General features: G+C 44.2%; 1 non-coding gene across 1 annotated transcript; it reads left to right on the forward strand.

Moving 5' to 3' along the window:
* The first annotated feature begins 12,005 nt into the window (after nucleotides 1-12,005).
* On the forward strand, nucleotides 12,006-12,079 carry Trnas-cga (transfer RNA serine (anticodon CGA)). The gene has a single exon. It is a non-coding gene; the product is annotated as a tRNA-Ser (tRNA).
* Nucleotides 12,080-22,027: the final 9,948 nt, after the last annotated feature.

A 22,027-nucleotide genomic window follows, 5' to 3' on the forward strand; every position in this document is an offset into this window, starting at 1 on the left:
TTTGAGACTCACACAGTACTCACCACGTGGAAGTACTCGTCTCTAATTTCAAGACCTGCACACGCCATATCTTAAATATTTCAACTTATGGTACACACGCTATTTCTTAAATATTTCAACTTATTGTACACACGCTAGTGATTCAGCTTAACTTAAGCACACGGAAGTATTTCAACTTATTGCTACATGTTTCATTGTGGCCGTTGGTCACTTCCGAAGATTACTACAATCCCATTAATATTACCTGCCTGGCATTTAATTCTCCCCACAAAATTTCCTGAAATAGAGAAATTATTATTTCAAACTACTCTTAAATATTCCACATGCATACCATGTCTCCACTCTTTTGTCTTTACGGAGCACAACTAAGACAGGCCTTAACAGCACAAGATCCAGCGGCAGAGTGCTGAAGCATGGCCGTTCTTCAGGTCCTCTCGCACCTCTGTCGAAGTGGGGGAGCACCTTGCTACCGTATTGGTCAGCCACATTTCAGACACTCAAAGCTCAGGTAAATTTCATCTCTTTGGTCCCACCAAAGGTGGCCAAAGGATCGACTCAAAGATGATCATATATTCACATTCACTGTCTGCGGTTAGCAGACGACCATACATTCATTCATTTCACAGAACTCACCAAACTGGATGTAGGGATTTACTTTGTGGGAGTGCACATGTGTTCAATTAAATAAATAAATTGTCATTCTTTCCCACACTGGTATCCGGCTTCGCTGTATTAATTGAAATTGAGTTATTTTACAAAAAAATGTGTTGTTCTGACAAAAATAATGAAGTATGTTGTACCTATTTTCAATGTCGGGCGGTACTGTACCCTTTCAACCCACCTTGTTTCCTAAAGATCGTCAGCATTATTTTTGAAAAACTCTGAGAAACATTACCCTCCTCTTCTAACTTTAGAATATTTGTTTTATAACGTTTTAGACAGACATCACGGTTTTAAAACATTGTACACTGATGGCGTAGGCGCCACTGAGAGTTGAGTCGTGTCCCCTGAACATGTCTTCAGAATTTGACTTCCTTTTGAAAGCAATGCATGTAATGAAGATCTCCGTACAATCATGAAAGCACTGAGGCATCTTCTAAACAAAATGTTTCTCCTCTGCTCCGACTCCTTTGGTGTTCTGTTGGCATTGTATCAAGTGCATCTAGCGGAGAAAATGACTCAACTACATTCATCTAACGTATTTTACCTCCTTCAACAGGAAGGCATAAGTATGCCATTCTGCTGGCTTCCAGGGCATTTGGGAATCTAGGGAAACGAGCAGGCAAACCAAACAGCCAAAAAGCAAACAGCCAAGGGTGCTTGTAAGGAGTATATGTTAACATCATGTGCCATTCACATTTAGATTGTTATTTCACTTTTGGGTCAGAGATACATGTAACTCTGGGAGAAGGAGAAGCTATCCCTGAGAATAAATAAGCTTGAGTTTTTGAACAAAACTATCTGATTGTGAGGTAATGAAGTAATGCTTAGCAGCAGCCTACGTCTGTTGCCCGACACACTTCATACCTGCAGAGATGACCCCTCGTCTGCGATTCCTGTAATGTACATCTAACAATACGCCACATTTTATATAACGAGGAGGCGAAGAAACAAACTTAGCTTGGTCTCAAACCCATACTTTAGCTGTTACAAGACGAGCCGGCCGATGTGGGCGAGCGGTTCTAGGCGCTTCAATCTGAAACCGCGCGTCCGCTACGGTCGCAGATTCGAATCCTGCCTTGGGCATGGATATGTGTGATGTCCTTAGGTTAGTTAGCTTTAAGAAGTTCTAAGTTCTAGGGGACTGATGACCTCAGATGCTAAGTCCCATAGTGCTCAGAGCCATTTGAACCATTTGATACGAGTGTGGTGAAGCTTTTAAAATGTGTGTAGCGTCTGAAGTACAGCTCAAGCTATTCGATTCCATATTTTGTGTGTAGCACAGTAGCTGGCTCATCCTTTTTATTTCTGCCACGAACCATCTCCACTGCTCTTTTAATTCCATACTTCGTTTCTCTTAATGATTTTAATGTTTAGAACTGACACAATTCGTGAGTTTCATCTCTCTCTCTCTCTCCACCTTTATCTCTCGTTTGCTTCTCTCTCTCGCTCCCTCCCCCTGTATCTGTCTCTGGCTGCCTCTCTCTCTCTCTCTCTCTCTCTCTCTCTCTCTCTCTGTATGTGTGTGTGTGTGTGTGTGTGTGTGTGTGTGTTTATGGGGAATTGTTATGTAGGGTGCCTATTTGCTACCAAGATAAAATTAAATGAAATAAATTTGTTTCCTTGAAATTTAACCCGTTTCTGGGATGTATAAAAATGATTGATTGAGAACCTGGCAGCGTCCTACACAATGAAAGTTATCCTCGCAGGATAGTACACAATGAAAGTTATCTTTGGATGGGACACCACAATGAAAGTTAACACTTGGGGTGACTCTATAAAAGTGATGATTTGATTGAGAATGTAAGCAAAATTTAGTTTACTGACAACATTTATGTTCCCAAAAATGAAAACAAAGACAGACATAATGAAGTTCAACAAACTCTGACAGACTATAGTAAACAACTAACAGGTGGTTTAAGACCACACTGGTCAACGATCCCGTGTGGCAAAAGTATGTCAAGTACTCTGGCTCTAAAAAATGTCTGTAGCGCAATTTGAATTGTTCTGAGGCTGAGCAGAATTTGATCAATGATCTATAGAAGTCTCGACAGGTGCAGCTGAGATCAAGTGGCGATTTGCATTTTTACGCTCAGACAAGGCCGGAGAAGCAGTGCTTTACCCTGTTTGCTTCGTGCAGCGATGTAACTTGCAGCTGGCGAGTCGTGTGCGGCAGAGGCGAGGCATGAGGCGGCACCTGTCAATAAATCGCGCCCAGAAAAGAAATGTAAAATCTCACGATCTAGTGATCAGGCAGACGGATAGCAATTTACTCCCTACCAGAGCCCTGAAATCACGGTAGGTTTCAGTGTTTGGCACACCTGTTCGCTGGTCGTACCAAGGACCAATTTGGCTCAATTATACGACAGAGCACACAAGGATGCCAAACGTCAAGATTGGTAAACCAAGAACGAATAAGTGTGCCCTCGACAAACGGGTAGTCCGAAACGTTTGAAGTCACACTGTCGGTATAGTAAGAACTTCACCACAGACTCCCAAGTCTAACTACTCGCAAGCGAAGTCATTCTTAGGACTGGTCACAAATACCAATCACAAATGCCAGAGCTTCGACTAGAAGTTGCTTCCAGACCAAAGTCCAGAGCTAGAGTGCCTCGCACCTCTCCCAGAGAAAAAAAATTCCGTTTTTCCGCAAAGTGCACGAACTACACCGCCTTTCCCCTGTCTTGAACGAATCACAGGGCTTTAGAAGCGCTAAATCTCTCCTCCTACACAACAGCACAAACTCATGTCGAACCAGCGTAAGAGTTAAGAAACCTGCGTCTCTGGAAATAAGGAAACTGCCAATTACTGGCTTTTTTTAGGTTTTTGCAGAGGGAGAAGATGTTTCTTTCCGAAATCGTGGTGCTTTTCATGGCAACAAGTGAACCGATACAGTGTTCTTTATCTAAATCGCCTGTGCCTTGGAGTATGTTAGTTCTAGCTATGAGGTGTAATGAAGATTCTATCTCTCAACATTTCTCAGATGCCAGAGTTTCTTCTACGACCGAGTCGGCCTATGGAAGTGGGTCACAGGCCTATTTGCAGTATCGGCGAACACGAAAACTCGTAAATTTTTATTAGGAGCGGCACAGGACACAATGCCCGGTATATGACTCCACTGTGTAGACGCAGCCTTCGGTCCGTCGCCCCCAGCCCAGCCTTCGGCTGGCGCCAATGCACGTATAGCTCGGCATTGTCCTGCTGGAAACCTGTCTCGACTAGCAGGTGGTCCGTCTGCCTAATATGGCACTGGGCCTGTCCGGGAAGGGGTCGCCGCCACTTGCTTTCAACTTCCAACATGCTGTTCCTATGAACTAAGAATAAAAATACCTCATGCTTTTAGCGCCCTACCAGGCTCCATCAACACCTGCTTAGGCCGTTACCTTTCTAGAGTCTCGCTCAAGTTGCGTAACGTTGTAACAAAAGCTTTATGAAAAATAGGTAGAGTATCTTGTCCTCTCTCATTCTCAGTTGTGTGTCAAGCTAAGTTTTAAAAAATGACAACATCAAGTGAAAACATTTCCACGTGAGCCGCTGTGATGACGCGAAGGATCGTCTATTCTGTACTGAATTCCCATCCATGTTCCCTGCCACATGTCCTCAGAGACTGTACCGATGATTTACTATACCCGAGTATGGAGGTCTTGAAGGTCCCAAGGTATTGCAGTGGCGAACAGCCAGTCTTTCACTTAGCCCCAGACAAAACAATCCGTAAGCAAAAATCTCCAAAGTATCTATGTGGCAGTGCTCTCGGAAATGAAAAGAAGAAGAAGATAAGAAACGAAAAACCAAGAAACGCACAGGAAGCCACACCGAGTGTTCACTTTCGAGCTATATAGCACCTTTTCCATGGTGCTGTGTGGGTTCTGTGACTCACAAATGCGACCATCAAGCTTATTCACAGATGTAGATACAAGAAATACATGATTAAAAATTCAATTTACAGTTATATTCAAGTTTCGTAGAATTCAATCAGGGAACCTGCACCAATATATCACAAGCACAATTATAGCTGTAACCTGGCACTTAGTCAAAAACCTATACCGAGTAACTTACTTGCCACATATTTATGAATATGGTGTATTAATATATTGAACAAAATACGTCAACCCTACTTTGTGGACCGCTAGCTGTGTATCCGGCGTTGTCGTGGTATGTATTTATTATATTATCATATTAGACAATCTCCTCATCCCTCTTCACGATATCGCGCTCACTCCAATAGGAGGCCCTTGGTTCTTACCCCTACAGTATTTCTTTCTAGATAGTAACTAATATGTGAACCAAATTCGAACGAAATCGTTCCAAGTGTTTAGTATGAGCTTCTCACCCGTGGCTTTGTCTGCATAAGCACATGTCAAATGTATTTCACGTAAATTTAATGTATTTCAGAAGTTTTTGTACACATATTTCGTCCGTAAGTCTAAATAAATTCGTCCAAGAGTTTCATTTCACGCATTTCAATGTTTATGTCGTCGTATCTCGTGAACGCTGTTCTGTACACTGATATATTTTTGCAGGTACATTGAGTGTTATATATGGCCATTGTCTGCTAAATGTGTTGCGGATAGAGTTAGTAGTAAAGAAGCAGTAATTTAAAACGTCATGCATGATGCGAATGTTTCTCACGTATCTCAGTGTGTAATACGTCATATCTCACTATGTGTCACGTTTGTGTGTGTGTGTTTCGACTTTACGGGCGTTTGTTTACAGAAACGAATAAGAATAAAATCTCTAAAATTGTAGCACACGGTGAAGATGAAACATGCAAAACGCCGCCCATGCATTCACTCCTTCCTCGTTTGCTTTGACCCACACAATCACTCTGTCTCACACGCCTTAAGTCAGCGGAGAAAGGGTGAAAGGTACCATACCAGCGATTACAGACAACAGAAGAGCTAAAACAACGGCATAGGAAAATGTGACCATATGACCACTTACAAAAAACGTGAGTGAACCAGTCATCCTGTTAACACACATTAACAGATTAAAATCTTAAGAAAAATATTCGACAATTCACAAAACTTTAAGGCTCTTGTTGGAAAGCCACTTAAAATGGAGGGTCGGTCTGTCGGTAAATCTATCACTGCTCTCTGGTCAGAAAACAAAACACAGTCCAATAAAATATGGCTCACAGTGATCTGCACTCCACGACCACTACCCATTAGACTGTCCTCTTGCAGGAGCAAGACGGCGTGCGTCATAGGACCTGTTGCCTACGCGAAGACGAGTAAGGTGCACCACGTCTCGTCGACGCGGGTGGAAGGAGATACGTCACGGCCGCTTTGTGGGCTTTAATAGACGAAGGTTATTGTCTGTTACTTACAGCCATTCATCCTCCCATCGACACAAGACTCTACCTCAGCAGCGACGCGATAGCATGCAGGGGGATGGCACACCGAACTAATAGAAGAACTAATAGAAGATCACGACACACCTCCTTGACTGCTACATCTTCCCTTTCGTTCCCCGCAATACTCATGTGCTCTGGCACGCAGCAGAAAGACATCTCAATCGCCAGCTGTTGTAGCTGGAGGAGGGCGTCTTTGTCAGTTGAGTACAATTGTTGTAGATAGTGAAGGACACTCAGAGAATCGGAACAAACAATGAATTTAGTACTCCAGTCATGTCTCATCCACTCAGTGTCCGCAAGATCGCATACAATACCGAGTCGAATACAGTAAAGCCTTCAGGCAGTTGGACCTTGAGGACACGATCAAGGAAAACAACGGAACAACCAACGGTGCCACTTGTTTCGACCCATCCATATAGACAGCTGTAGAATCGTGGTGTTCAGCTAAAATGTCCTTAAATAATGATCAAAAACATATGCACTGCTCTAAATCTAAAATTTCTCTGGGTCTCTGCAGCAACCAGGGTGGCAGACAGTCAAAACCCTGGATCTGGGGTTGTACTTGCTCCACACCAAGTGACCCCAGCACACGCCGCACGCACATCCCAAATAGCATTGTCGCTTTTGGACAATTGTAGAATAGGTGGATGAACAGCAGTATGGTATACAGCGGGATTTGGAGCTGCGAGGAACTTACATGCCTGAGGCACCATGAGAAGTTGCCGTCGAATTATAAGTTGCTGTTCACCAGCCCCAGCACAGATATTGTGTTTATAAGCACCCTTCGCCAGCCTAACCCCCTCATGATGGACAGCGTTAATGATCTTCAGAAAAGCAGGCCTTACTGATATATGCAGAATACTCCCATAGTCTAGCAGCGCACGCACAAAAGCGACATCAAACTGGAGCAGATGCGCTCCGTCCGCTCCCCAAGATCTGTGGCTAAGGCACTTTGTGATAATCAGTACTTTCAGGGTTTTGGCTCACAGGTCTCTCAGGTGTGGCTACTACGTCAATTTCGAGACTTAAATGAGGCCTAGAAACCTCACTGAGTCTTTCAGAAATGGTTCAAATGCCTCTGAGGACTATGGGACTTATCATCTGAGGTCATCAGACCCCTAGAAGTTAGAACTACTTAAACCTTACAAACCTAAGGGCATCACACACATCCATGCCCGAGGCAGGTTCGAACCTGCGACCGTAGCGGTCGCGCGGTTCCAGACTGAAGGGCCTAGAACCGCTCGGCCACACTGGCCGGCGCACTGAGTCTTTAAAACGTAGCGCAGTGTCCCTCATATGAGAGATAGGTAAACTAAAAACGCGAGTGATTAAAATGAACACACACCTACCTGCAGAAACGGAAAACCCGTCTTTGCAGTCCACTACTCAAATCCCAGCACTGCAAGCTGCAGCTGGCGAGTCACTGTAGCAACACTGGAGAAGGAGCAGGAAACAGTAAAGTCGTCCACAAATGACGAGCATTGTGCAGGATTCCCCACTGTAGATGTAATAGTTGTTCCGGCATAACAACCACCGGCACGACGATGAAAAACGTCAGCCAATAGTACGCTGACTGGGACGACGCCACTACTGGAGCAGCATCTATACGAAGAGAATATAAGCGCCGTGCCGCCTAGCCGCTCCCGAAGTGGAAGAAGAGCTGTCATACAAACGCTACAGCAGTGACTCATGAACTGTTTTGTTATGCTTTCATTGAAATTGTATATACCGAAGGACATTGATCATTTGCCTATCGTCATTAGCTTCCGACGCACCTTTGTGAATATGCAAAGTTAAGTATTTAGATTGAGATTTTCATTCGGCAGCGGAGTGCGCGCTGATGTGAAACTTCCTGGCAGATTAAAACTGTGTGCTGGACCAAGACTCGAACTCGGTACCTTTGCCTTTCGCGGGCAAGTGCTCTACCATCTGAGCTACCCAAGCACGACACACAACCCGTCCTCACAGCTTCAATTCTGCCAGTACCTCGTCTCCTACCTTCCAAAGGTCCCGAGCTCGAGTCTCGGTCCGGCACACAGTTTTAATCTGCCAGGAAATTAACAAGTTAAGTATTGTCAATTTAACTTACGATTGCTTGATGTCTAGCGATACGATAAAGAGCTTCCTAGGCACGCTATATAAGGTGAGTGCGCAGGATACTACAATACTGTTTATGGCTACCGCAAAGTTGGTAACACTTAAAACATTGCCTTGAGTCACACCATTGTCATGCTCAAAACGATATGACAGCGTGTCACCGACGCGAACCTGAAAAACCGCCTGGATAGGAAAGACCATTTGAAGATGGTGAGATGCTCACAAAAGACCCATTTATGACGTTGTTCTAGAATACTGCGTTTGCAAGTAGTGTCGTAAGCCTGCTGACTAATCGGCAGGGTCAGATTGTCGACAGTGGACCGAAATAACCAGAATCCACATTGAGAGCGGCTAAGGAGTTGCCTGGTTTCTAACAACCAGACCAGACGATGGTTAAACATTCGCTCCAGAGTTTCCTACACAGCTGTTTAAGACGATATTCCTATAACTGCTGGGACATGTGCTGCCTGGTTTGAGGAGAGGGATCAAAAGTGCCTCTCTCCAAGAACTGGGAAAGTGACCTGTCTGCCGTATCAAATTAAAAAATTTGAGGAGGATTTCCATGATGGTGTAACCAAATGTCGAAGCATGGATTTGGTCGTGACCGAGTGCAATAGAACGAGTCTCAGACAGTGCCGATTGCAGTTCCCACATGAAGAAAGGGTAGTCATAAGACTCAGAATTGCTGGATCTGAACTCCAACTTGCCACCCTCTACAGTCGCACAGTAGCGGTGAAACGACAGGTACTGGCTTGCATTGGGAGTATGCAAGATGCTGCGCGATCGTCTGAGGGATGTTTTCCGACATTGTTTGGAGACACCCTTGTTTCACCACTGCTGCTATCGGTAATCGTCTGTGTTTACTGGAAATCCTCCTCATGGCATCTCGAAATTTTATAGAACAAGTGGAACTGTTGATGGAGACCAGGAACGCTTGACATGACCTTCCCTTACTCTACTTCATTAGGCTTGACTCTCGCAGTCAGAAAGTTTGTGAAGTTTCCTGCTGTTGTGTGGTACTTAAATCATCGAAGAGCCACACGCCTGTCCCAGATTGCTGAGCGACAGTCACCACGCTGCAGGTTGTCTCCTAAGATGAGCTGAGGACATTGTCAGCTGCATGATGGAGCACATCTGTGATGCAGTCCACTCATTCCTGCACCCTGTCACACTCTTCAAACGCAGCCAGCTGGCTGAGCAGCATCCAGTTCGCCCTGCTGACTATCCATTTCGGTAGCGTCTGTTCAGGTAAAGCCCCTTCCAGTAAGTCGATCCGCAGTGGAAAGTGGTCAGTGTACTGAAGATAATTAGTTGCTTCCCACTGAGTGGAGTCTGCAAGAGAAAGAAGGAAGAGGCGTAGATGGCTGAGGACAGTCCAGTAGCTGCCAGGTAAGGAGTGTCACTGCCTGTATTGAGGATGCATAGCTCCTGGGACATTATGTGGTTCTCCAAGACAACTTCAGGGCCTAGTATAGTGCGACCGCCATAAGATATTACAGGCATTGAAATCACCCAGTAGGAGAAATGAGTCGGGGAGGGTGGGGACGGGGGTGGGGGAGAGAGGGTGTAACCCTGTCCTTGGCTCTTTCCGCAATCGGATCGACCTTTCGGAGAACGGTACAGCAGCACAGCACAGGTGTGTCACTGGCTTTAAATTGTGTTTCCTGCAAACACAACCACAGGGGTTGTGCCTGTCAGGAGTTTCAGCTCACCCACATGCGTCCTGAATCCGTTAATGTTCCACTATAATATGGGAGCCATATATCATGGGGGTAGACTTTTATCTTGCCTTTTCAACAGGGAGGGGAACCTGTGACGGGTGGAAACAGTCTTGGGGCTAGATGATTGCCCCAGTCCGACATCAAGGTCCAATGCCTCTACAGAAGAATCGTGAGAGATGTCACAGAGGAAGACCTCTGTTTACGTCCCGCCTCAATCAGTGGTTGATATTTTGCCTGCAGTTTTATGCCCTGCACAGGTTTCAGAACCACAAGAGCGGATGATATAGTAGCAGCACTGGACGCCATACCAGATTGAATCTTTGGAAGGGCAGGCCTTTTCTGAAGATCTCGGCGAGATACAGGAGTCCAGCATAAGTGCATTGACAAAGACACTAACAATCTCCGTTTGCGCAGCAGCATCAGCTTTCTGCACTGGCAGTTTAAGAACAGAAGAAAAGGAGGTAGCGAACTTCGGGGTAGCAGACATTATACATCTTTTTGGTATCACCTTACGGGAATCCTGGTCTGAAGCTCACGTATCCTCTGTTCTTCAAGATGTATGCTGCAGTCCTGATTACGGACATAATGAACAACTGACATACATTATAGGAGATAAACAAGCCACACCTTCGTGGTCGGCCTTATCATATTTGCTACAAGTGCCTTATCCGTCACACGCAAGAATAGTATGCCCAAACCACTAGCATTTCAAACAGAGCAATGGGTTGAGGACATAAGGCCACACGCATAGAGAAAGGAAGGCTGCCTTAACGTGCTGAGCAAGTTTTGTGCTACTAAACGACAGGATGAAGCAGCTGGATTTTACAAGATCCCCATGCACACTCTTTATTACGTTTTCTTCGTCGTCTATATCTGCTGGTGCCCACTAATTTTTCAATTCCTCCTTGGGAATCTCCACTAGATTCCTGCATGTCGCTGTAATTCAAGACGGTGCGTAATCAGTTTCAATAGCATACTCCACAAGGCATTCTCGAGGTTCTTAATTTGTTGGGAACTAGAAGTTTCCACCAATAGTGTCCCATAACGCATTTGCTTGACTGATCTTGAAGCGCTCGCAATGTCGTCTAAGCCTTTTGGAATATAGAAAGGCGAAACTTTCTCGAAGTTGTCCTCTTTCCTTTCCACTATTAAAACAAATTCTGATTACCAGTATGCGTTTTGCTGCTAGAGGCCAAACTTCTGGAACAAAGTCCTGAGTTAGGGGGACTTGTTTGATTGGGTGTTGGTACCTACCGGCGGCCGGCCCATACCTCTGGCTGGAGGAGGAGAGAATGTGGAGGCTCCCACCTCAATCCAACGAGTACCTAGACCGAACCCTATGTGCCTGGGTAAGCCTTATACAACTGTGGTCTCTAGCTAACGATTGTTCCACCTCAAGAGCCATGGATCTCATCAGCGTCCAGCATACCTTGAGACTGAAGCGTTTGCTAGTATAGAAAGACATTATGAACTAGTGAATGTGACGTGCTAGATTACACACAGTGGTATATCTAGAGAATCACCACGTTTGAAGAACGGCAAAAAATTACAAGACCGAAAAATACTTAATATAGAGTAATGAAGTTTGGGGAATAGTTTTGCCTAGGTAACATATTTGAGTGAGAAACATTGCAAGATCACAGATTAATGTAAGTGCGAGATAAGCCATTGCAAACATGAAATGCCAGCACAATAATAACTTGCATAAACATCAGAATGTTGAATGCAAGCATGCAAACGTGCTTGCATTGTGTTGTGCAGGTGCCGGATGTCAGTTTGTGGGATGGCGTTCCATGCCTGCTGCACTTGGTCGGTCAAGACAGCGACGGTTGATGCTGTTTGTGGGTGACGCTCGAGATGTCATCGGATAATATCCCGTATGTGCTCCATTGGAGGCAGATCTCGTGATGGAGCAGGCCAAGGCGACTTGTCTACACTTTGTTGAGCACGTTAGGTTACAACAGCGGTATGTGGGCGAGTGTTACCCTGTGGGAGAGCACATTGCGGAATGAAACTTCCTGGCAGATTAAAACTGTGTGCCCGACCGAGACTCGAACTAGGGACCTTTGCCTTTCGCGGGCAAGTGCTCTACCAACTGAGCTACCGAAGCACGACTCACGCCCGGTACTCACAGCTTTACTTCTGCCAGTACCTCGTCTCCTACCTTCCAAACTTGTTCGGTAGCTCAGTTGGTAGAGCACTTGCCCGCGAAAGGCAAAGGTCCCGAGTTCGAGTCTCGGTCGGGCACACAGTTTTAATCTGCCAGGAAGTTTCATATCAGCGCACACTCCGCTGCAGAGTGAAAATCTCATTCTGGAAACATTGCGGTATGCTGTTCCTGACGGGCAGCACAATAGGTCAAATCACGAAACTGGCGTACAAATTTGCAGTCAGGGTGAGTGGGATAACAACAAGGAGTGCTGCTGCTGCCATTGCATTAAATCGCATCCCAGACCATAAAAATGTTCAAATCTTATGGGACTTAACTGCTAAGGTCATCAGTCCCTAAGCTTACACACTACTTAACCTAAATTATCCTCAGGACAAACACACACACCCGTGCCCGAGGGAGCGCCTTTTAGATCGTTCGGCTAATGCCGTGCGGCTCCAGACAATAACTCCAGTTGTTGGTTCAGTGTGTCCAGCACGTAGACAGGTTGGCTGCAGGCCCACTGCTGGCTTTCTTCTAATCAACGCACGGCCATCACTGGCACCGAGGCAGAACCAGGTATCATCAGAAAATCAACACACCTTCACCCTGCCCTCCAGTGAGCTCTCGCTTGACACCACTGAAGTCGCAAATGGCGGTTGTTTAGGGTAAGTACAACGCACGCTGCAGGGCGTTTGGCGCGGAACTGTCCTTGAAGTAACCGATTTGTAATAGTTTGTGGTGTCACTGTGGTACCAGCTGCTGTTCAAATTTCTGTTGCGGATTCAGTACGATGCGCCATAACCACACGCAAAACACGATGGCTCTGAGCACTACGGGACTCAACATCTGAGGTCATCAGTCCCCTAGAACTTAGAACTACTTAAACCTAACTTACCTAAGGTCATCACACACATCTATGCCCGAGGCAGGATTCGAACCTGCGACCGTAGCGGTCGCGCGGTTCCAGACTGAAGCGCCTAGAACCGCTCGGCCACTCCGGCCAAAACACGATGGTTTAGCCTCTCGGTAGTGCCATTTCGTTATCCGCATCTTCTCGTGACTACTCTCGTAAGCACCGCTGCAAGCCATCACGCACAATCGTCACATTCTTGCTAAGTCTTTCTGCAGTATCGCAGAAGGAACATCCACCTTCTCCTAGCCCTGTTACACGACCCCGTACAATCTCAGTGAGGTGTTGATAGTGGGATCTTTTTCACTTTAAAGGCATTCGTCTCTAACATAAACTCACCATGTCCAATCTCAAAGGTAACTAACGGTCACGGTCGTTACAGCGTGTACTTAAAGCAAACCTGATTTGCATCCTCACAGTGGCACTACTAGCGTCACTCTTATGCGATTGGCGCGAAATCTGAACAGACGCCTACCAACTTATGTCGCACAACTCCTCGGTGATGCGATTTTTTTCCGTCAGTGTATATTGATACTTGTCATTCCGTAGTTGTTCTTTAACATATAGCTTACGGGGGAAGTTGCACTCATGCTCATAAATTAAGGATAATGCTGATACATGGTGAAACAATGCTCTGGTGGGCGGTTTGCGGGTTTAAATCACCTCGGGGTATGACCATGCGGTGCATTTGACCTGCGGTCGTCGCACGGTAGCGCTGGCAGCAGTCCGTATACACAGAGGTGTGTTGGTGCGTGTCAGAGTACGGTGCAGCGAGTAAGTGTGCAGACATTTTCAGACGTGCTAATGGTGACTGTGTGTTGAAAATGGCTCAAAGAACACATATTGATGACGTTATGAGGGATAGAATTCTAGAGCGACTGGAGGCTGGTCAAACACAGCAGGTCGTAGCACAGGCCCTCCGTGTGCCACAAAGTGTGATCTCAAGATTATGGCAACCATTCTAGCAGATAGGAAACGTGTCGAGGTGCTACAGTACGAGACGTTCACCACAAGAAGGCCGCAGACGGCCACAGAGTACTGCAGGTAGCCTTGCTCGGGAACTTACCGCAGCCACTCGAACAGTTGTCTCCAGACTTACAGTCTACAAACGACTGAACAGACATGGTTTATTCACCCAGAGACCTGCAAGGTGCATTATACTGACCCCTACTCCCAGGAGAGCCCATAAGGCCTGGTGTCAAGAACACAATACATGGTCATTGGAACAGTGGTCTCAGCTTATGTCCACAGACGAGTCCAGGTATAGTCTGAACTGTGATTCTCGCCGGGTTTTCATCTGGCGTGAACGGAGCCAGATACCAACCCCTTAATGTCCTTGAATGAGACTGGTATGGAGGTCGTGGTTTGATGGGGTGGGGTGGGATTATGATTGGTGCACGTACACCCCTGCATATCTTTGACAGAGCAATTGTAACAGGTCAGTTGTATCAGGACGTCATTTTGCACCAGTATGTCCGCCTTTTCAGGGGTGCAGTGGATCCTACCTTCCTCCTGATGGATGATAACTGACGGCCCCACCGAGCTGCCGTCGTGGAGGAGTACATTGAAACAGAAGATATCAGGCGGATGGAGTGATCTGCCTGTTCTCCAGACCTAAATCCCATCGAGCATGTCTGGGTTGCTCTCGGGCGACGTATCACTGAACGTCTTCAAACCCCTAGGACACTGGAGGAGCTCCGACAGGCACTGGTGCAAGAATGGGAGGCTATACCCCAGCAGCTGCTCGACCACCTGATCCAGAGTATGCAAACCCATTGTGCGGCCTGTGTACGTGTGCATGGTGATCATATCCCATACTGATGTAGGAGTACAAGCGCAGGAAACAGTGGAGTTTTGTAGCACATGTGTTTCAGGACGATTTTTTCTACTTATCACGAAAACCGTGGACTTACAGATCTGTGTCGTGTGTGTTCCCTATGTGCCTATGCTATTAGCGCCAGTTTTGTGTAGTGCCACGTTGTGTGGCACCACATTCTGCAATTATCCTTAATTTATGAGTATGAGTGTATAAAGCTTACGTTGATACCTTGGAAAGATAAAGTTACGCAATTAATTTTTTGTTTGTTTGCAGATATACGTCTCCAGTCCTGATGCACACTCAAATCTCGCACCATAGTACCGTTGGATGCCGCTAGAAGAGAGCTAAACAGTTTAGACAACTGATAAAATAGTAATACGTTGGCGGAAGCAGTAGAAATATCGTAGTTGTTTGAGGGTAGTTCAGATGAGCTCTGTAGCCGTCTGCGACAGCCCGGCACACGTGAACATATACGCTGCTGCCGCAAGAGAATCAATTGCAGGATACCCCACTTTATCGGTACGTTGCACTATTATGTTTTGACTGCCCTCCAGCGGTGGACTAGGACATCTCTGCGTGAAGGGAGTCGTACTGTGGAGAAAGGAAATGTGAGCTGTCTATAAAGTTGGTAACGGGAACTGCTTCCGTACTCCGTGTTTGCACTGTGGCTTCGAGCGAGCCTTCCTGCGGAGAAAATTCAGCAGCCGCTGTGTAGAGCGGACAGACAATTATTTCATGCAGACACATGGATGAAATGAGGAAACGATTACAAGTGTCTATTGTCTTACCGATGTGTTGTGGTCCTCAGTCCAGAGACTGGTTTGATGCAGCTCCCCATGCTACTCTATCCTGTGCAAGATTCTTCATCTCCCAGTATCTACTGCAATCTACATCCTTCTGAATCTGTTTGGTATATTCATCTCTTGGTCTCCCTCTGCGATTTTTACCCTCCACGCTGCCCTCCAATACTAAATTGGTGATCCCTTGATGCCTCAGAATATGCCCTACCAATCGATCCCTTCTTCTAATCAAGTTGTGCCGCAAATTTCTCTTCTCTCCAATTCCTTCAATACCTCCTCATTAGTTATGTGATTTACCCACCTAATCTTCAGCATTCTTCTGTAGCACCAGATATCGAAAGCTTATATTCTCTTCTTGTCCAAACTATTTTTCGTCCATGTTTCACGTCCATATATGGCTACGCTCCATACAAATATTTTCAGAAACGACTTCCTGACACTTAAATCTATACTCGATGTTAACAAATTTTTCTTCTTCAGAAACGCTTTCCTTGCCATTGCGTCTACATTTTATATCCCCTCTACTTCGACCATCATCAGTTACTTTGCTCTCAAATAGCAAAACTCCTTTACTACTTTAAGTGTCTCATTTCCTAATCTAATTTCCTCGGCATCACCCGACTTAATTCGACTACATTCCATTATCCTCGTTTTGCTTTTGTTGATGTTCATTTTATATCCTCCTTTCAGACACTGTCCATTCCGTTCAACTGCTCTTCCAAGTCCTTTGCTGTCTCTGACAGGAGTACAATGTCATCGGCGAACCTCAAAGTTTTTATTTCTTCTCCCTGGATTTTAATACCTACTCCAAATTTTTCTTTTGCTTCCTTTACTACTTGCTCAATATACAGATTGAATACCATGTGGGATAGGATACAATCCTGTCTCAGTCCCTTCCAAACCACTGCTCCCCTTACATGCCACTCGACTCTTGTAACTACCATCTGGTTTCTGTACAAATTGTAAATAGCGTTTCGCTCCCTGTGTTTTACCTCTGCCACCTTCAGTATTCCAGTCAACATTGTCAAAAGCTTTCTCTAAGTCTACAAATGCTAGAAACGTAGGTTTACCTTTCCTTAATCTATCTTTAAGAGGTTAATCTGTGTATGATAAATTAAGATAAATAGATTACAGTCCTACCGATAACGATGTAATTATAAACAGAGTGCATGATAAAATTGGTTACAGAAACATTGGAAAATTAAAATCTCTTTAATAGAAAGGGGATTTACTCAAGACTCCTGAAAAATGTTGGACCAAGATCTTAATCGCTGTGTCACATGACTAGGCGACTGGAAAGGCGATCGTGAAAGTTGTAAAAGAAAGGCACAAGTAATGCCACAGTTTGTATGACTGTTGAAAGCATATGCGTGTACTTCTTTAGCAATATGTATAGTGTCTGTGTGTATTGAGTAGTGATGAGACACATATGAATATATTAGCAATAGTTTTGGCATTATCAGTCAACTTGCCTACGAAAGTATATTGTCCTTACACAGATCCAGGTCAGAATTCAACTGTTAGCAATTACATGTCTTTGTGTATAAATCGACTGACCTGTAGTTTTTTTGTTTTTCACTGCGTATTAAGCTTCAGAGTCTAGCCCTGTAGTAAAACTCTCTGAGGACGATTATTTCATCGCCGGCCGCGGTGGTCTCGCGGTTCTAGGCGCGCAGTCCGGAACCGTGCGACTGCTACGATCGCACGTTCGAATCCTGCCTCGGGCATGGATGTGTGTGATGTCCTTAGGTTAGTTAGGTTTAAGTAGTTCTAAGTTCTAGGGGACTGATGACCACAGCAGTTGAGTCCCATAGTGCTCAGAGCCATTTTGATTATTTTATCACTAACAATCAGATTCGACAGTTGTCGTAAAATTTTAGCTACTTGTCGCTGGAAACATCTGCAGACGCAGCTGCGTGTTTTAAAACGAACGCTTTCAGATTACCAATTGTAGTAAATAGCTGTGCATAGATTTAGGCTTTCTTACCAAGCACAGATGCAGATCTAACAGTTCTGCGCATGGTAAGTGTTACATTAAAGCAGGTCGCCCGCATTATCAACCTTATATTCTACAGCACCGTCGACATTATCCCTTTTTAGATCGAAACTACTTATTATTGCCTCTTTTCCGTCTTTCATGTACAATTCCAGTTCTTTCAGCGTTCTGAAACACAAGGCAAATATGTCATACGAAGCCCATAGATAGTATAAAATTTCGAGTAGTATGATTTTTGAACGTTTGGTTTAACAGAATTTGCAACATCTAGCGTAAAATCTCGTTTCCTTGTTTCTTTTTCATGTTTGATCGGGTGTTTTGTGCTATATGTGGAATATATTTATGGTTGCATCATTTTGAATATATTTATACGTTAGTAATTCATACAGATCTAAGTAAATGAAATACAAGCTGATTACAATCACAGCATAGGTAGACACCAAGTGCATAGCATTTTTGCAATAGCTAGAATGATACATGGTAAAAAGCAGGAACGGATTCATTGGAAATACAAGCCTTCTATAAAACTGCAGCTGTTCCATAGCCATCATATGACTAAAAGAACTGTGTTAGCGACACTAGGATTTTCCAGTGGATAGCTGCAGAAGTCAATAACGTTTGTTGAAAGACATCTTCCTGTGGAACACCAAACGTACAACTGGATAACAGGCATGGTCATTTCAGTTTCTCGCGTGATAATGATTATTTTCCGATAATTAAATAATACGTGGGTCACAACTTTATCATCAATTGCATAAAGCCACGGTTTTATGACAACATTTACTCTCTAGTATAGCTAGATATAAAATTTATTCCATTTGTAAACTAGTCTTTAGTCTCTAAGGTATCAGCGTGAAGAATATGCCAGTACATTCAACTCGTGGCAGTAACAGAAGGACAATGAAGCCATCTAAGTTACGTGGCTTCACATAGCTGTTCGCAGCAGCGGACAGACGACAAAACCCAAATTGCTGTGAATTACTCAGATCAGTGATTCCTCCCGACACAGAACTGTGCAGAGCCGTTCATAAATTTTCTCCGTTGAACATTAAGAAGAAACGAAGCACAGTTTCGTCTCTGCAATAGAGTAAACGTACTGCGACGTAAATATGTGATTTAAGGTGGCAATATTGTGAAGTTGATAGGATTTTATCTTCAAACCAGGGAACAACTGTTTTAAAGTTCATTGCCACTCAGAATATTTCCAGGACATTCCATCGTGGGCTTACTGCAAAAACCCTTGAAGGGCAGATTTTGTCACTTTTGAATTATGTACGCATTCTGTATCAAAAATGAATATCTTTCGTCTGGGGAAACCAGTTAAGTGCAGTTCTCACTCTAAGAAGTTAAACAGATGTGGCAGAAATCTGTTAAGTGCATATTTGAATATTATATACAGCAAAAGTTATTTAGGTGCACTTAAATGACTTTTCCTGCGCTTTGTCGATAGGCTTTGTGAAATTATTTGAACATCAACAATCCGTTAAGGGCACTTAATGGATTTCAGCAGACAAACGCAAACGATATAAAAGAGATAAATGGTGGAAGTATATTGTGGTATGCTTACTTTTATTATCTTAATCTGTCGGAAAAGTAATCCATTGTTGGTGTACAGTAATATTACTTTACGTAAACAGTGTGACATAGTTATTATTGTCTGTTATTTGAAAGGTATCAAAGAAAAATTTTGTTAACAGTCTGTGAAAAATCTGTGTTTAGTATTATTCTCAACAGTCGGCACCAATGCTGTTGATTCATTGTTAGCGTTTAATAATACCACATTGCCTTAACAATGTGACATCAGTATTACTGTAAATGACGCACATGAATAGCTAAACGCCCATTGTTGCAGGAGCTCCCGTGAGTTCTGTAGTATTGGCCCAGTAGCCAATAGTGAGTTTAATTCAAAAAATGTTTTCAAGCAGCATCCTGCTTGTGCCATTGGCAAAGAAAATGATATCTACAGAAAATGAAAGTGCAGGTAAGCAATGAATTGATACTCTAAACATGAACTGAATTCTTACGATGCACTGACGTTTTAAAATGCAGGAAATAATTTTACGTCATATTTTTGTTTTAAGGGAATGAATTTGAACTTCCTTATGCATCAACTGGAAGTAGAGCAGATGATGGAAGCAGGAGTAGGCCTATACGATGAAATCCCCACACAGACAACGGCAGAAGATAAACCAAAGCAGAAACTGTATCAGGTGAACCCGTGGGAATTTCGTTTAGTGAAATGGTGAAGCATAGTGCAGAAGAGAATGTTTTTGACTCTGATTATTCCATCGAGGCTGCTGACTATGAGCCATGTTCCAGTGGCTCGGAGAGTACAGACCTCGTGATTAAGGAAATCAGTGCTGTAAAAGAGAGTAACAGTCGTAAACGACCAACATGGAACGAAAGTGATCTCAAAGGATGGAAGAAGAATATAATTTAAAAGTGTAAAACTGAATATAAAGAACCAAAGGCAGTTAATCGTGAAATATGTAGGTACAACTGAAACAACAGTTAATAAGACGAAATGAGACACCCTGGGGCTTCGATTATACGAGGGCAGTTCAATAAGTAATGCAACACATTTTTTTCTGAAACAGGGGTTGTTTTATTCAGCATTGAAATACACCAGGTTATTCCCCAATCTTTTAGCTACACAACACTATTTTTCAACGTAATCTCCATTCAATGCTACGGCCTTACGCCACCTTGAAATGAGGGCCTGTATGCCTGCATGGTACCATTCCACTGGTCGATGTCGGAGCCAACGTCGTACTGCATCAATAACTTCTTCATCATCCGCGTAGTGCCTCCCACGGATTGCGTCCTTCATTGGGCCAAACATATGGAAACCCGACGGTGCGAGATCGGGGCTGTAGGGTGCATGAGGAAGAACAGTCCACTGAAGTTTTGTGAGCTCCTCTCGGGTGCGAAGACTTGTGTGAGGTCTTGTGTTGTCATGAAGAAGGAGAAGTTCGTTCAGATTTTTGTGCCTACGAACACACTGAAGACGTTTCTTCAATTTCTGAAGAGTAGCACAATACACTTCAGAGTTGATCGTTTGACTATGGGGAAGGACATCGAACGGAATAACCCCTTCAGCGTCCCAGAAGACTGTAACCATGACTTTACCAGCTTAGGGTACGGCTTTAAACTTTTTCTTGGTAGGGGAGTGGGTGTGGCGCCACTCCATTCATTGCCGTTTTGTTCCAGATTCGAAGTGATGAACCCATGTTTCATCGCCTGTAACAATCTTCGACAAGAAATTGTCACCCTCAGCCACATGACGAGCAAGCAATTCCGCACAGATGGTTCTCCTTTGCTCTTTATGGTGTTCGGTTAGACAACGAGGGACCCAGCGGGAACAACCCTTTGAATATCCCAACTGGTGAACAATTGTGACAGCACCACCAACAGAGATGTCAAGTTGAGCACTGAGTTTTTTGATGGTGATCCGTCGATCATCTCGAACGAGTGTGTTCACACGCCCCCCCATTGCAGGAGTCACAGCTGTGCACGGCCGGTCCGCACGCGGGAGATCAGACAGTCTTGCTTGACCTTGCAGCGATGATGACACACGCTTTGCCCAACGACTCACCGTGCTTTTGTCCACTGCCAGATCACCGTAGACATTCTGCAAGCGCCTATGAATATCTGAGATGCCCTGGTTTTCCGCCAAAAGAAACTCGGTCACTGCCCGTTGTTTGCAATGCACATCCGTTACAGACGCCATTTTAACAGCTCCGTACAGCGCTGCCACCTGTCGGAAGTCAATGAACCTATACGAGACGAAGCGGGAATGTTTGAAAATATTCCACAAGAAATTTCCGGTTTTTTCAACCAAAATTGGCCGAGAAAAAAAAGTGTTGCATTACTTATTGAACTGCCCTCGTACTAGACAAAAGATTTTATTCTTGCTAACACTGTGAGTCTAACTCCACCAATAAGACGAAACACTGATCAGCCACTGAGAAAACGTAAGAATCCTAAGGTTTACTTCTTGAATGAAGATAGCAAAAAAGTTAGAATCTGTACAAACTTCTTTATTAAACTTGTATGTATTTCGGCTGGTGTCATTGAAGCTGCATACAAACAGAATGGTGATGGTGGACATTCCATAGGAAGTGAGAAGAGAGGGAAAAGAATTCCACAATAAAACTAAACCGTGATGGGCACAATACGGCTGTACTTAGACCGCAGACTAAGTATATCTGAAATGTACAATCCATACAAGGAAGAATGTAAGGATTTCAAACCACTCAGAGAAGTAACTTAACAGAAGAATATTTTATCAGAACTACAATCTTGCTTTCTACAAATCTAAAAAGGACCAATATGAAAAAAATGTGTGAGTTATAAGAAAACAAAGAGTCTTGAAGAAAAAAAGCACGGTGAATGGAGTCTAATGAGCATGTGACGAGGAAAAATGAATTCAATCGATCAAAAGCTGCTGGTAAAGAAAAATGTAAGGCAAACAAGAAATTTGTGTGTTCTGCATTTGATGTCTGTCTTGCAAATTCCT

This window comes from Schistocerca serialis, chromosome 4 (assembly GCF_023864345.2).
Source record: "Schistocerca serialis cubense isolate TAMUIC-IGC-003099 chromosome 4, iqSchSeri2.2, whole genome shotgun sequence".
Classification (NCBI taxonomy): Eukaryota; Metazoa; Arthropoda; class Insecta; order Orthoptera; family Acrididae; genus Schistocerca; species Schistocerca serialis.